The sequence below is a fragment of the Lissotriton vulgaris genome, chromosome 12 (assembly GCF_964263255.1).
Source record: "Lissotriton vulgaris chromosome 12, aLisVul1.2, whole genome shotgun sequence".
Lineage (NCBI taxonomy): Eukaryota > Metazoa > Chordata > Amphibia > Caudata > Salamandridae > Lissotriton > Lissotriton vulgaris.
The window spans coordinates 724591182-724608623 of record NC_141700.1 but is presented as its reverse complement, the minus strand read 5'-3'; the positions used below and the strand labels follow the sequence as shown (position 1 = coordinate 724608623).

The 17442-nt window shown below is 44.8% G+C and overlaps 3 non-coding genes across 3 annotated transcripts; 2 read left to right on the top strand and 1 right to left on the bottom strand.

The window, feature by feature from the left end:
* The first annotated feature begins 14045 nt into the window (after nucleotides 1-14045).
* Nucleotides 14046-14127, top strand: TRNAS-GCU (transfer RNA serine (anticodon GCU)). Its single transcript has one exon. It is a non-coding gene; the product is annotated as a tRNA-Ser (tRNA).
* A 448-nt stretch (nucleotides 14128-14575) lies between these two features.
* On the top strand, nucleotides 14576-14657 carry TRNAL-AAG (transfer RNA leucine (anticodon AAG)). Its single transcript has one exon. It is a non-coding gene; the product is annotated as a tRNA-Leu (tRNA).
* A 319-nt stretch (nucleotides 14658-14976) lies between these two features.
* TRNAS-UGA (transfer RNA serine (anticodon UGA)) lies at nucleotides 14977-15058 on the bottom strand. The gene has a single exon. It is a non-coding gene; the product is annotated as a tRNA-Ser (tRNA).
* Between the last annotated feature and the right edge of the window lie 2384 nt (nucleotides 15059-17442).

Genomic DNA, 17442 nt, shown 5'->3' with positions numbered 1-17442 from the left:
TTTCAATGTCTACTGAATTATAAGTGGCCAATCATGCTCCTTCTTGCCTAAAAAACTCCCCTTGTTTGTTCCTGAAAACGGTACAGGATTGTGCCCCTCCACACCCCAGTATTTGTTTCATTGTAAAAAATAAACTACCCTGTCCGGCTGGACAGTGGCCAATATAGCTCCCATTGTGGACTATTGTTTATCTGATTTTGAATTTATATACTCTTGGGGACCACTGTTGTTCTTAGACTATAGCTACCCACGGTCCCCGGATAACCGATTGGGTTCCCTTGTTGTTGCATACAGACTTTAGCGCAATCGCATGATTGCAAGGGTTCCAAGTGAACACTTCTAGCCCTCGGCCGAGGGCTGGCTCACCTAGTACCTTGTTCACCAACTTAACACGAACAAACCTCTCACTCCTAATTTTTTTTCCCCACCCCACATTTTTTCCCCACCCCACTTTTTTATTGCTCTGTTATGTCTGCACACGCACCCTTGTATACCGATGACTATATCAAAGAATTATGCCAAGGCCCCTCTCTTCTCTCAAACACTACTGAAACACCCAGTACAACCCCCAGCCCACTTCCCGAGCAATTAGAAAAACTCAGGAAGAAACAGATACACTTGTCACGCACCTCACCACTTGTATGACTCAAGGCTATAGACACGGACTGCAACAATCACGTGTTCCAAGGCTAATGATACCACTTGCATGGATTTAACGAACACGATAAGTCGGTTCCGATTACAGTGCATTGTCAGTTTTTTCAGAGTACAATTAAGTGGGTTCATGCATATTTATTTCTTATTTATTTCTTTCTTTCTTTTGTTTCCCAACCTTCCTCCTTATTCTTTGTTCCTATTAGGCGGTTGTGTGTTTAACTTTTTATACCAGGCAAGCAAATGTATGTATTGTTAGTCCTGATGATGGTCCCGCAACATTGAGCATATGGGATCGAAACGTCGACTTGTTTTAAGTGTTTTCACAGCCCTACTATTATGTCTGATTTACGCTGTGTCTAGCACTTTTATTGGCACTACTTTCAATGTCTACTGAATTATAAGTGGCCAATCATGCTCCTTCTTGCCTAAAAAACTCCCCTTGTTTGTTCCTGAAAACGGTACAGGATTGTGCCCCTCCACACCCCAGTATTTGTTTCATTGTAAAAAATAAACTACCCTGTCCGGCTGGACAGTGGCCAATATAGCTCCCATTGTGGACTATTGTTTATCTGATTTTGAATTTATATACTCTTGGGGACCACTGTTGTTCTTAGACTATAGCTACCCACGGTCCCCGGATAACCGATTGGGTTCCCTTGTTGTTGCATACAGACTAGAGCTTGTGGAACCATTAACTTTATAGAGTGACCCAAGCCGGAGCTGATCGGATTTCCGCTTTGCACTAAGAGCCAGTATAATTATATATTTAATATTTCAGTACCCAGGTCATCTTGTTTTCGTGTGGCTTGAGTTATATGTATTATTATGAGGTATCGGCAGCGTTTACACACTTCCCTACAGATGAGATCAAATCTTAAGTATGTAAACAGCATCTGTTCCCCAGCATGGTGCCTCCAGCAGCTCTTCAAAGGTATCCGCTCCGCCCCCTGCGCTCTGCCTCAGGCATTTCTCCTCCCCTAATTATTCACGGCCGGCCATACTTTAACTTTCACGGCCGCCAGGCCGTGTCTCCTTTTATTTTAACTTTTTTTTTTTATTGTTCTTTTCGTCTCCTCGTACTGAATTCCTTTTGTCTCACTTTCTTTCTTACTTTCTCTGTCTTCCCTTCTCTGTCTTCCCTTAATTTGCTTTTTCTGTCCGTCTTTCTCTCCATCTTTTCTTCCCTAGTTCCACTTTCTCTCCCCTTCTTTATTACTCCTTTTCTTTGCTTTAGATTTACCTCTCTACTTTAATCTTTCTCTTCCCATCTGTGCCTCTTGCTTTCACTCCTTTCCCCTCGTCCCTTCCCTGTTTTCATGTCCATCATTTTGCCCCTCTCCCTATACCCGTAACATAGACAGTTTATGTGCAGATATACGTTTTATACTTTACCTATTTCGTGTAGGAGCTACACGAAAGGGCACACAGTAGTTGAGATCATGGGGTCACATCACTTCCAGACCCAAGCTGCTTTCTCTACCACCAACGATGTTTACCATTCAAGTACTTTACTATCGTGAAATATTGCCTAAAAATGTGAATTGCGTTATTGTTTTTGTGAGCTCGTTTCTCCCTCTCCCCATCTCCCCCTCTGCCTGCTTTCCTCTCTCTCTCCCTCTCTCTCTCCCCTCTCTCTCCCCTCCGTCCTTCGCTCTCGTCCTCCCCCTCTCTTCTTACCCACCCTCTCTCTCTTTCCCTCTCTCCCTTTCCCTCACTTCCATCTCCTCTCTCCCCGGCTCTCTCTCCTCTCTCCCCCTCTCTCTCTCCCCTCTCCCCCTCTCTCCTCTCTCCCTCTCCTTACCCTCTCCCTCTCCCTGCTCTCCCTGCTCTCCTTTTTCTCCCTCTCCCCATCTCCCACTCAGCACCACCACAGCATCACTCATCACCACCACAGCATCACTCAGCACCACCACAGCACCACTCAGCACCACCACAGCACCACTCAGCACCACCACAGCATCACTCAGCACCACCACATCATCACTCAGCACCACCACATCATCACTCAGGACCACCACAGAACCACCACAGCATCACTCAGCACCACCACAGCATCACTCAGCACCACCACAGCATCACACAGCACCACTCAGCACCACTACAGCACCACTCAGCACCACCACAGCACCACTCAGCACCACCACAGCACCACTCAGCACCACCACAACATCACTCAGCACCACCACAGCACCACTCAGCACCACCACAGCATCACTCAGCACCACCACAGCACCACTCAGCACCACCACAGCACCACTCAGCACCACCACAGCACCACTCAGCACCACCACAGCATCACTCAGCACCACCACAGCCACAGCACCACTCAGCACCACCACAGCACCACTCAGCACCACCACAGCACCACTCAGCACCACCACAGCATCACTCAGCACCACCACAGCATCACTCAGCACCACCACAGCATCACTCAGCACCACCACAGCATCACTCGGCACCACCACAGCACCACCACAGCACCACTCAGCGCCACCACAGAACTACCACAGCACCACACTGCACCACCACAGCACCACACTGCACCACCACAGCACCACTCTGCACCACCACAGCACCACTCTGCGCCACCACAGCACAACTCTGAGCCACCACAGCACCACTCAGCAACACCACAACATCACTCAGCACCACCCCAGCATCACTCAGCATCACCACAGCACCACTCAGCATCACCACATCTTCACTTACCGCCACCCCAGCATCACTCATCACCACCACATTATCACTGGTTCAAATATGTTCTTTCAAGCAGTTTTCAAGCTTACAAGCTTTATTACAAATCACAAAAAGATGTTGATTTTTCACTTCTGTTCTTGGATTTTCAACACAATAAAAAACACTGAACATAATCTTCACAAAAGTTATTTACAAAACTTAAAGCTATTGACATTACAAATTAAATAAATTCTTTAAGTATTAATTATTTAAAAAAATTAAAAGCCATTGTTATTTGTAATATCAATACATCTAAGTCACTTAAATACAAAACATGTTGCATTACAAATGCTATAGGTGTCACATTTGCGAAAGTTATAACTATTGGCATTGTAAATGACAAAGCTATTAATTTAGCTATTTTCAAAAACAACACATAAATAAAAAAAAGTCATTTATAAGACCAATAGCTCAAACTTTCCTAATGCGAGACCTATTGCATTCCCAATGCTTGTTGCAATTGCCACCCCGAGTGGGATGGGTATGCTCAGACGTGAGTCCCATGCTCTCCACACCACTGGATTCAAGCAAGCCGGGCTGAAGACGGCTGGAATGCCAGAAACCGGTCCTCGGAAGCTTGTTTCCGGTCCAGGGAAGGCATGGCTTGGCAGTTTGGGCTGGACTGTTCCCATGAGGCACAGGGTCAGACTGATTTGCATATGGCCATGTCTGAACTGGGGTGGTGTGGAGTGCAAAAAAACGATGGATTTAGGCCCAGATCTCTGTACTGGGGTGAATGTATGACATTGTTCTGCATTCTGTCCATCAACTGTGGTTTTTGCAATTGTCACCCCGAGTGGGATGGGTATGCCTCAGACGTGAGTCCCATGCTCTCCACACCACTGGATTTAAGCAAGCCGGGCTGAAGACGGCTGGAATGCCAGAAACCGGTCCTCGGAAGCTTGTTTCCGGTCCAGGGAAGGCATGGCATGGCAGTTCGGGCTGGACTGTTCCCATGAGGCACAGGGTCAGACTGATTTGCATATGGCCATGTCTGAACTGGGGTGGTGTGGAGTGCAAAAAAACTATGGATTTAGGCCCAGATCTCTGTACTGGGGTGAATGTATGACAATGTTCTGCATTCTGTCCATCAACTGTGGTTTTTGCAACTATCAAATCCCAGGACAGAGTAGACAAGGTTCAGCCACCCAGCCTCCCATCACATCCAGTCTCCTAATTGGCAAAACAAAAGAGCGGGGAGAAGTTACTTCCACCACGTTGCAGAGGAGACGTGATGCGACGCAGGACCAGAGACGGAGGAGATGCCTGTTAAGTTCTTTTATTCATTAAATTAAACCCCCCGTGCGTCTATCCCCCTAGTCATGCTGGACGTGTTCTGGGTTGAATGTGTGCATGCAAATACAATATATGCACCTTTGTGTGAGCACTCTGAAGCCAAGACCAGTGCTTATTTGTTATCTCCCATTACGTCTGGGCATTCACGAGACCACACGTCCCTCACAGAGGTGCCCGTGCCACGCCGCACACTGCCCTTGTCTCTGCCCACTCATCAGACTAAGATACAAACGTTTATTGGTCTGTAACAGAGGGGTTAAAACGGGGGTCTGAAAAAGGGTTATTTTACCACACAGGGGCTCTGTCATGAAGGCGATCGTATCTGACTTTTTTGTGTGAGTCTAACCTCCTGTGTCACTTCATTACCACAGCAAGTCAACTGCGTAAGACGATCCGGATACAGTTTTAATTAACTGTCATCTGGCTGATTATTAGAAAAAGGAGTAGTGTCTATCAAAATGTAGCGTTCAGAAATTTTGATTCATATATGTATTCAGTTTTACAGATGTTCCCCTACATCTTTAATTTAAAATAAACAGTTATATTGAGGCATATAGCAAATACACTCTATTCCCGTCAGGCGGACAACTAAAGCCAAATTTCGGGGGGTGCTGAAAAATATTTCGGAGGGGTGGGCTAATTCTTCCAACCATAGACAGAGTGGCTGTAAGAAGGGGTGAAAACACAACAAAAGCCTAATTTACAAGTAAATGGTTTTTTAAACACCTGTTAAGTACTCAGGTGCGCTGTAATAAGATGGTCGCCAGCCCGCAAAGCTGTGTCAGCCCGGGCTGACACACACGACTAGGGGGTCTGAAGCCCCGTGAGCCCACTGGGTGTTGCGTGCCTGATTCCCGTGGTTGGTGTTTGAGGCCATTCCTCTTTTGGACCTGAAAGGACCTTATTGAGCTTCAAATGTTTTCTTTCCCGGGAAAATCATTTGAAGTCCACGTGCATTAAAGCGTTGCGCTGGAGAACATTTTCACATGGAGCGCCGAGGGGTGTTCCTATAAGCCCTAAAGATGATGGTGAAGACGTGTTGCTTGGGCGTGTGGCTTAATTCAGCTGGTTGGGGACTGGAGCATTATCGATGGATTTTCACATAGTTTTCTCGTGAAGCTTTTTCACCAAAGTTCATTTGGGCTCGGATTTAAGTAAAAAAAAAATATTCAAGTGTTTCCTTCCTAGGTTCTTGCAGTGATGATAACATTAAGGCAAATTACTTACACTGCAGCCTGTAACCACACACTGTCAGCTGGGGACACTGTTCGGCAAAGTGAAATCTTTCCACTTTTCTCAAATTACATCATTTAATAGGCTGACACTTGTGATCTTTGTCAAATAATATTTGTATTTTCCGCATTGGTTTCATTGGCTGCCAAGTGTCATTGTTTCAACTAGCTGAGCATCATTTATTTATGTGTTCATTTATTTTAAGAGTTTTATATAGCGCTGCTAGACCCGGAGGTATCAGAGCGCTTTACATGAGGAATTTAGCATTTAGCATATTACAAACGTCACAAAATTTACATGAAAGATTTCAAGTATATGATTAGAAGAGGATTGTTTTCTGTTAGGTTTAGAAGTGGTTTGTGGATGTTAATTTGAAAGTAAAGGGAGCTTGTTGTAGATACAGATCTTTCTGATGTAATGTGTGTATGGATGGGTGTGCCAGAGAACTTTTCTTTTTTTTTCTCTTTAGTGAAAATGTTTCTACCAATACCTAACACAGGCACAATATGGGCAAAAGCAGTGCAAGCTCCCCCAAAATCGAACCTAGAAATAGGGTAGATGGCAGTAGTAGTGCACCCTTGGAAACAACAGGGGTGATTCCTCTTCAGGGGGTCCAGAGCATAGCCTGGACCCACCTATGAAACCACAGAGCCACTGTAAATTATTCTATTACACTTGTAATATTTATTTAGCAGTGTTCATGCCTCTGAGACCTGGCCCTGCTGCTTGGTCTGACTCCTGGTTAAGAATCATGGTTTGCTGATTCCAGTTTCCAGCACCAGATTTAATTTCTCATCTGCTGCGCCATTGAGCCTCTGAGCAACCAGAAATAGAAGAAAGGTTAATACAAAAATGATTCAGTCTTGTTTCTAGGTGCGTGTGCAAGTAAAAGTGTGTTTGATTGAGAGAGAGAGAATGAGATTAAGCGTAGTGTTTGAGAGCGCCAATGAGAGTGAGAATCAATGAGTGAGCGTGAGTAAGGGAAAGCGAGGTAGTGAGTAAAGTAGTGGGAGTTACAATGAGGAGTGGGAGTGAATCAGAGGTGCCTTTATCAATGGTGCAGCTGGTGCAGTGGCACCATGGCATAGAAGCCCTGGTGCAGCTGCTCTCGCTGCGCTATTAAAGCAGAACAACTGTACCCTAGGAGTTCAGATCAGAGCCCTTGTATACCAATGGTTGTGATAGAGGGTCAGTGATTATGAAAGTGTGTGTGCATGTGCGTTTGTGTGAAAGAAGCAGTGTTAGTGTATGGGTGCTTTTGTATGTTAAGGCACCCAAGGCAATTTTTGACAGTTATGAGGGGAACCAGTGGCAAGTATTACGCCTCACCACTTTCAGGGATCACCAGCCGCCACTGGTGGTTCCAGTCTTTTTTACGAGGCAGACAGCAAGCAGTGTCTCTCTTCCCTTATCAATCTGCCTATACCAATATCCTGCATGGTGTTCCACAAGGCTCGGCCATCAGCCCCATTTTATTCAATATTTATATGAAAGCCCTGATCGCGGTCATCAAACATCATAATATTGACATCGTAAATTATGCTGATGATATGCAGCTGATCTTTTCCCTTGAGGGAGATCAGTCGACTTCATTGGAAGTGTTTCATAGCTGCCTGCATGATACGGCGCTTTGGTTGCAGAAAAACTCGCTGCAATTTAATGCTTGTAAGACGGAGGTGCTCTACTGCTTATTGGATAGGATCCCTCCGTGATACCCAGTAACTTCTGGCCCATTGACACCTCGGCCGCTGTATGGCCGGTAAAGAAGGTTCGCAATTTGGGCATTAGGTTTGACAACAAACTGACTATGGAGGTTCAGGTGACGAAAACAGTTAGCTGTTGCTTAGCCATTATTAGATAATTGCGGAAGATTTTCCCTTTGCTACCCCCTTCTGCACGTGCATTAGTAGCACGTAGTACTATTCTTAGTCGACTAGACTATTATAACGCCTTGCTACTTGAATCTCCGAACTTTCTTCTTGATAGATTGCAGAGGATTCAATCTACGGCAGCCAAGTTAGCGCTAGGCTGGCCCAGAAGGTCTTCTTCTTCCTCTGCCTTGGCGAAGCTGCATTGGCTCCCTTTGAGATAGAGAGTTCAGTTTAAGTCTCTTTGCCTGGTGTTTAAAGCCCTGCATGGGCTAGCTGGGGCCCGTCTCATTGCAAAGAATGTTTGAGTGGTACGTCCCCGTGAGAACTCTTCGTTCCTCACTGGCGAGTCTGGTAAAGGTACCTAGATTTAGGAAAGTCAGGTCAGGTGGTAGATCTTTTGGGGTTGCAGCTGCTAGGCTTTGGGATGCACTCCCTTTGGAGCTTTGACAAGTTAGTGACCTTCTTCTTTTTAGAAGGCGACTAAAAACATGGCTGTTTCCTAAGACCTAGCTGGTTGACGGCACGGGGGCACTTTTTTATGCTCTTTTGATTTTATACTCTGAATTGCTAGCGCCAGGATGGCTGCCAGGTGACAGTGCGCTCTATAAATGAAATAAATAAATTAAATTAAATAAATAAAAGAAATTGGTTTCCTGAATAGCGTGCGTCAACAAGCGCTATATAAATACAAACCTTTTTCCTCCTCTATCCTTCTGCTATCATTCCAAATCCAAAAAATAACTGACTAACCTATCCACCACTTAAAATGTATTTGCATGTTTCACAAAACTAATTCAACACTAATCCTCTATGGGTCCCGGAGTAGCGTGCTACTCGCTGAAAAAGCGCTACGGCGCCTCGTCAGGGGTAGTAAGCGCTATATAAATGCAATTACCATACAATACAATAATATGGATAGCTGAGATAGTCAGCAGACATCAGATGCAGCCTGGAACTTGCAGAACACTCCTGCTAGATTGACCTAAATCACTTTAGACTTTGCTCCGAATAACCAATAACAATTGACTAGTGACTCTGTCACCCTATGGCCTCCCACATGCCCCTCACTCACTGTGCTTTAACTGGTGCACCAGAATAAATAGATGATCAACACATGATTACTGAAGGAAGGGTGACTGAGAGCTCATCTGCCTCTCACTCACACCGCTGTTGCAATGTGTCAGTGGTATAATAATGCAAAACGATGGCGTTCTCCTGCAGAATAAGATGAGGGGATCCCTGCATCTCCCATATTTCACAGACATTCATTGGTCTTGGGGTGAATGGGGCCCCCTGAGAGGTTGGGGGCCCATGTGCCACAGGGGCCTGTGTTATGTGCCTTGAATAACACCCAGTCCATTCCACAGTGAAAATGTGAGCCTCGAACTAAACTCTCCCTGTAGAATGCGTGAAGTCTTTCACGTCTGTGCCTCCTGAGGATACCAGAAAGGGCCCAGGGGGGCCTGAACCTCCTGCCCTCTTCCCAACATCTCCTCAACTTTAACTAATTGACATGCAGTGAGTCTTTTACTGAACACTCTAATGTGACATCACTAGCACTTGCCTCTGTGGCTGATGTCAGTGCAGAGTGTAGCACCTTGCATTCACAGGCTTTCAATTCAAAATACCCAAAGTAAATGCCGACCTTCACAAAGGAGTGGAATACAGACAATTTTATAAGTAAATAGTCCTATATTCAGTTTTATGGATACATTTTTAGGTCTGGGGATGGCGACCACCTTTTAGTTCTACTAAAATTGCATGTGTAATCTGCATGCAGGTTTTCAGCCAGCTCTCTCCATCCATGATCTGCTGTATCATTCACATTTTTGTTCTGCCCACCACTGCATACTGCATGAGTCAGCCCACTGCAGTCATTGGCTAACTTCATTGTGAATGACAGCATTGAGGTCTTTCACAAGATTCACATCTGCACACAAAGTAGTTCCCTTAATACCAGAGGCTACTATACTTTGTCAATGTGCGTTTTTTTGAGGCAAAATATATATTTTCACTTTTAGGCATTTTTTATATTGATCAGGGCTAGGCTGCTTCCCCAACAACAACATGTTACAAAAAGTCCTGAACAAACAAACAATATTGGCAAAGCCAAAAGACTGGGAGATAATGCCAGACCTGTTGGCTTTGCCAGTGCTTGTTGGGAATGCTCTGACATCATCTATACTCTTACATCATGTGGTTACACACCAGATAGGGTGCCTTCCTATTTTCATCTGCCCCCTTGTACACTTGGGGTTTTTGGAATTTGACTAAGTCATAGCGACTCATTCTGCTCTACAAGGAGCCCTCTGGCCTGCAGCCCACTGGGAAAATGCAACAAGCATTTGCAACGCAATAGGTCTCGCAATTACGACACTCTTGTAAATGCGAGACCTATTGCATTGCAAATGCTTGTTTGTAAAAGCACTCATGCGGCGCTTTCACTTTAATGTCAGCTGCACCCCTTTCCTTAGACGAGCTGCGTCTAAAGGAAGGGGTGAAGTGCGGCATAGGACAGTTAAAAATAAAAGTTCATAAAAAATAAATAAAAAAAAATGCGCTGTGTTTGGCGCTGCAAATAAACAAAAAGCACAGCCGCCACTGTACAAGTGTGGCGTGCTGTGCTATGAAAAAAATGTCAAGCTTTGCAGGAGAGTGTGTCTAGGCAAGAGAAAACTATTTACGCAGATAGTGCTTGGGCTGTAATTAAAGCCTACCAAGTAACAACACGTGAAACAGGGGGTGTCCTTATGGGAAGTTACTAAATTAGACAAGGCGTTACTAAGGAGGGACTACTAAGCCTATTGACCAATAAAAAGCCACAGTTTCCAAAGAACAATGACACAAGCCAATGAAATATGGGCGGAGAGTGGGTAGAACTTCAAGTCCATACTTGAATACAGAATGCCTCGCAGGGCAGCGCATGCACTGCCAGGCTTGATCTAAAAATTAAACCATGACCAGTCCGGCACTGCCCCAGTAAGATTCCCTGTCTGGCTGCCAATGCAGCTGATTCCTGTCCTGTGTATATGTCTCCATGTCTTTAGCGTTGATGTTTCCCTGTCTAAATTGAAATAGTGGGGAATCCGTTTTTTCGCATTGCTGAAGGGAGTGTGTAAATTAAATTACTTTGCATACAATGCTTTGCATGCAAGCTGGGACCAATGGCTGTCTTTCCAGCCTTATTTCCAGTCCTATAGCTGCAGCCACTTTCTCACAAATGTATAAAGTAAGCACCCAGAAGGGGGCACCCTCACAAGTGATATTAGTTTGTTGCGTGCTAATGTTTTGCGATGGACTCAAAGCAACGTGTCAGTTTCACTGGTGGGCACGACCACTAGAATTATGTGGCAGGAGAGGACCAAACTATGTGGCAATGCTAACTAAATTAAGTGGTAAGAGAAAGCAAATTATGCAGCTTGATGCAGCACATTTTGTGACATTATTTTATCATTCTTTTGTCATTTGTACCCTGTTAACATTCAATCTATTAATCAATCAATCAGGGATTGTGAAGCACGCTACTCAACTGTGAGGGTCTCAAGGCGCTGGAGAGGAGGGTGCGTGCAGCTCTGATTCAGCCAAAGAGCCAGGTCTTGAGGCTCTTCCTGAATGTGCGCAGAGTGAGGGAATGTCTGCTGTTGAGCAGGAGCTATTTCCAGGTCTTTGACGCGATGCAGGAGTAGGCTCTTACACCCGCTCTGGCTCTGCTGATGTGTGGGGTTTCTCCTGGGTATATGGAAGGAGACTCTTTTGTTGAAGTATTGGGGTCCGGTGTTGAGGAGGGATTTGTAGGCATGATTGAATAGCTTGTAGGTTACTTTCTTCTCAACGGGGAGCCAGTGAAGGTCACGTAGGTGCTGGGTGATTTGGTCATGTCGTGGGATGCAGAGGACGAGTCTGGCAGTGGTGTTCTGGATGGTCTATAGTTTTCAGAGCAGGGATTTGTTAATTGCGGCATAGAGGGCATTTTCGTAGTCCAGTCTGCTTATGAGTGCATGGTTGACAGTCTTTCTAGATTCGGGGGGATGCACTTGCTGGTCTTGTGAAGGATGTGGATGGTGTTAAAGCATATGGAGGAGACGGCTTTGATCGGTCGGGTCATGATTAGGGAGGAGCCGAGTATGATGCTGAGGTTCTGTGCGTGGTCCGTGGGTGTGAGGGGGTTGCCAAGGGCGGTGAGCCACCAGGCGTTGTCCCATGCTGAGGGGGTGGGTCCAAGTATAAGGATTTCTGGCTTCTCCGAGTTGAGCTTCAGGCAGCTGCTACTCATTCAGGATGCAACTTCTTTCATTTCTTCCTGGAAGCTGAGTCTGGTGGTGTTGCGTTCCTTCTTGAGGCCATGTAGATGTTGAAGAGTTTTGGGGCTGAGTGATGATTCTTGGGGTACTCCACAGTTGATCTCTGTGGGTTCGGAGAGGAAAGGCTGGAGTCTGATTCTTTGGGTTCGGCCGGTGAGGAAAGAGCAGATCCAGTCGTGGGTGGTACCCTGTATGCCGGCCTCGTGGAGTCTGGCGGTGAGGGTGCGTGGAAGACTGTGTCTAAGGCAGCAGAGAGGTCTAGTAGAAGAGAGTGCGAATGTCGTCTGTGGCGGCGAGGAGGGCGGTCTCAGTGCTGTGGTTGCTACGGAATCGGGATTGGGAAAGTCACGGATGGAATTGGCTTTGATGAAGTTTGTGAGCTGGATGTTGACGATCTTTATGGTGACTATAGCTGCGAAGGAGAGGAGAGAGATGGGTCTGATGCTTTGCCGTTCGTCGGGTCTGCGGAGGGCTTTTTGAGGAGCTGCTTGACTTTTGCGCGTTTCCAGTCATCGGGGAATGAGCTTGGTTCGAAGGTGGCGTTGATGTTGCGCTGTAGCTCGGGTGCAATGGTGGCAGTGGCTCTATGGAAGATGTGGGGTGGGCAGGGGTCCATGGGGGACCCCTGTCTTAGTAAAGGTTTCACCCCATCAGTACCACTTTAAAACTCAAATACAGCTCTAAGATACCGAAAGGTTACCAGTCAACCATCAAGAAGAGCCTTCCATTGTGCTGCAGGACATCACTGCAGTCTAAGTAACCTTTGTTTTGTGTCAGCCCAAAACATATTTTTGTTCAAATTTACAAATTATGCAGCAGATGATGGATTATGTGGCAAATGCAGCAAATCCATTCTTATACGGAAAACACTCTAACTGCAGAATCACAAAAATCAATTAACCCTGCTCATAGATATATAAAGTCCAAAGTTGTCCAATGTCCCTGGAGATGTTGTCAGGGGGTTTTCAACAGACAGTGAGTCTGGGATGAGCTAACAACGTTTTCAAGTCAGAGGCAGAGGGCGGGCAAGGGTGTAATATATGACTTTGGTATACACATTTTTAGGTCTTGGCTAAGACAGCACATGCACTGTCTCTTGCAAGACATTGTTTACTAACAGTGGGCGTATAGGCTGTCAAGTGCTTACCATTGGTTGTCTTCAGTTGTCACTATCATTTGCTTGCTTCTTATTGGTCAGTTGCTGTAGTCTTCCTTCCTCTTCCTGTTTACCCCTTCACTGGAGCAAGGGCTCACTAGTTTTGTCCTTCCACTGCTCATTTTCTAGGTGTTACTCTTTTCTTTGTGTTTAAGCACTCTGATTTAAGTGGTCTCCCTCGTGTGCGTCTCCTCTTTTGTATTCCTCCTGCCTTCCCACCTCCTGTCAGTATTGCTCACCCCGACAAGCCCTTTCTCCTGCTATAGTCCATGTTGGCTGCTACTACTCACCCTCCTTCCTTCTGTTGTCCATTTTGCTAAGCCGGATCCACTCTCCCTCCTATTGTCTGTGTTGTTTGCCCTCACCTGCTGTCACTCCTACCTTTCAACATTCACTGTGTCATTGTGCTTTTTATATTTGTTTTAACTTTCAGGCATGCCGCACAGTAGTTGGGCTCCTGTGCAACATGGCTAGAAAGCATTGACAAAGCCAATTCGTCTCATAGGCAAGACCTATTGGCTTTGCTGGCTTGAAATTATGATTAATATGCCTTGTTCTCAAGAGCGGTGTAACTTAGCCCCTGTAATCAGTGTCATAGGTGATGACACTTATGAGGTGCATAAGTGCTATTGCTCCTAACATGTAAATGTTGGAAGGAGCCCTGAGATGGCAGATTGTTTTACAGATTTGTTCTCGGTTGTTTCGGTGAAAATCACATTTATGTCAAAAACTCAGCACACATGTGGTCTGTCCTCTAGCATCCAGCTACAACAGGGAGGTCCCTTGGTGTCATCTGACGAGGTGGCCGAGTGGTTAAGGCGATGGACTGCTAATCCATTGTGCTCTGCACGCGTGGGTTCGAATCCCACCCTCGTCGATAGCTTTTCTTTCCTTCATTATTTTGTATCCGTTTAAATCTTTTTTTCCCGCTTCAATGTCATGTATTATTATTTGTAATGTGTCTGAAATGTAATGTGCCTTTGCCCACCTGGCCACTATGCATTTGTCCTACTGTCCTGCAAAATTGCGATGAAGAATAGAAAGACCATCATGGCTTATTTGTCGCCTACTTACCTTCATCTGAAAATATCTCTGTGAATTGAAATGAATAAAACAGACAATGTTCAGTAACGACTGTGCGCAAGAAGCCGATCGGATTCCTTGCGTTAGGTCGTCGCTTCCGTACTCCTCTTAATAACCTAAACAAACTTTTTCATTGGTGTAACTAGCTACATGGCACCTTTTGCAACGATGAGCGTATCGGGGACACATTAGACACATTTCACAGTGATCGAGTAGAGGAAAATGCCTCGGTAGATCATGCAGGTAGCGTGGCCGAGCGGTCTAAGGCGCTGGATTAAGGCTCCAGTCTCTCCGGAGGCGTGGGTTCGAATCCCACCGCTGCCAAACAAATTATTTTTTTTTAAACGGGGAAAAAAATTAATAATCTTAGAAACGAACTAGGAAGGTGTTTACTCAAGATAATTTGTATGTATCTCTTCCTCGTTTTTCCAATCGTACAGAGCCGTTGATAGTACTCAAATGAAATGTGCGTTGTCCGCCATGTTTAGGACTATAGCCACAAGAAAAAGTCAGCTTTATAAATATATACATCAAGGCCATATGTCGAAATGAACTAAACGCATGCTCTTCGGTGGTACTAGTAAATACTTTCCCACATTTCCCACAAGTTTTAGAATAGCCCCCAAAAAAAAAAAAAAAATACCGTAGTCGGCAGGATTCGAACCTGCGCGGGGAGACCCCAATGGATTTCAAGTCCATCGCCTTAACCGCTCGGCCACGACTACCTACGATCTAATACGTGCATCCAACATCTTTTAACCCTACATCGCTGTGTTTTGATGTTTTAACATGGAATCGTATTGCTAATGTATAATAAGAAAATGCCACAATTGAGTTGGGATGTTACTACTCCTGATACCAGACCTAGCTAGCAGCCTGTTACAAGCCACTGAGCAGAATTACAAGAGTGCTGATGAACCATGAAAAGGGTAAATCAGAGTTCTATAGCTTTAGAAAAAGAACTGGACATCACCCTCGCTCCTCTATGAACATCACATTCGGTCCTCTACCGCCTTCACAGATTTCAAATAGCAATATATTGTGCAGTAAGGGATACTTATAAGTTCTGACCCGTGTATTTGTTAGTTCTCGGCAACATCACGTAATTAAAAAACATACCTAAGCATTGGCAAAACCAGTATGTCCAGCCTTGGCAAGCTGGTGTTATGTTTTTTTATATTGCAAACATTTGGCACAGCAGAAAAAAGAAGCAAACATTATACTGCTGGCTTGGTATGTCAGCTATAGGCTCGCTTTGAAAATGTTAAAGGAAAAAACACAATACACTACTCAAATCATTTCATTGTTCTGCATGGGTGCTTCCTAGCAGGCAGTAGAACGTGGACACCCTTTTTAAAATAATAATACATATCATTGAAAAATATGATTCCTATTGAAGAAAATAAAGGGTGCTATTGACTTTGAATTACTGGAACCTGAAATCATAGTTTAAATACACAAGACTGACTAATAAAATTAAAAAAGGTTAAAGAATGGCGGTGCTTCATTTGAGCCAGTGCTTTTCAGTTCGGGGCAGCAGCACTGAATTATCAACACTGGCGATTGTGACAGTCTGCCACGACGTGGCACTGTCTGAGATGACCACAGCAACGGTCAATATACATTAAAATGACTATTAACTGCCCTCAAAGCCATTCTTATAGCTTTGGGGGCCTAGAATAGTCTGAAGTGTCACAATTGTAGGAGTGTGATGGTTAATAGTTGCGTTTGTACTGTCCAGGCTGTCCTGTAAGGGGCAATGTATGGTGCAAGCTACAGTGGCCTCCTGACAAGAGTACTGGCAATTATTATTATTTTTTTTACAAATTAAGCACTGAAGAATGAAAAGAAAAGAAAGCAGGTGCAAAGTAAAGTATTGTCCCAACAGCATAGGCGCTGTTTTGGAACACAGGAGATATTATAGGACCATATTAACTGAGAGAGCGTGGGACGTTTCAGGTGTCATCATCTTTTTAAGGCAGTCAGGATGGGGCACACAAAGCTATTGTGTCAACTGGTGGTGAATGGCAACTAAATCAACAACTAAAAGCCTGAACTACACAACGCACAAGATGGTTGGTTGGCACACTTATATGTAATCCAATGATGGTTAAAATATAATATGGAATCAATATAAAACACTACAAAACCCTACAACATCCCCAAGTACAAGGAGCTCACCTGCGCTTGTCCCTACATAGGACTGATCTTGGACCTTCAGGCTCTCATCACCACACTCAACACAAGGCACAGTTTCGGTAAATTTGAAGTTACATCCGTTCCAGACTAATGTATTGGGGCCTACCGGTTCTCTTTTTCCACGCCCTTCTGTTTTTCCCGCCTTACACCATTTAGAGCTGTGTTGATATGCACTTAAGCTAATATTTATGGTCATTCAACCACACTTTACAGCCCAAATCTCTCCATAGTGCCTAGCACATGATGAAGCCAGAAGGAATATATCACTTGGCAGGCCTACGTTTGGGGTATCATGCAAATTACAAAGACAAGGAAGACATTGAAGAGTCAGACCACAGCCCAGCGCCAAAACCGGAACAGGAAGTATGCATTGGTCTAAAACGAGACACAGCTCTCTCGACCAGGCAGCACAATTCAATTTGAGGAATTTAAAATATAGACACCAGTTCAGGACGGAAGTCACAAGACCATATGGCCCTTTGGAAAGTAATCCTGTGTTGACTAACCATGTATCGGGTTAATTACTGCAAGGAGCATTAATAAACCATTTAAAACGGAGGAGGGCGCGCTACAAACATTTTATGGGAGCGCTACAAACTTTTTATAACATAACATAATAATACCTAACATAACATTTCATAAAATGTGTGCCAACGACCATGTACACAGCCTAGCAAGATAATGTATGAAAGGCTGGTAAGCAACTGTGGCGTTCATTTCTATTACACGATTAGAAATACTTGTATTACACATAGTTGTGTTTTTGTCAAATACACTAGATTTTTTCTTATCACCTCATGATTTGAGGTGATAAATCACCCCAACATTTTTCTCACGAGCTTTATACAGTGACAACATTCCGATCATTACATACAGGGCCGGGAACCCAACGCAGCACTGGCAATTTTGA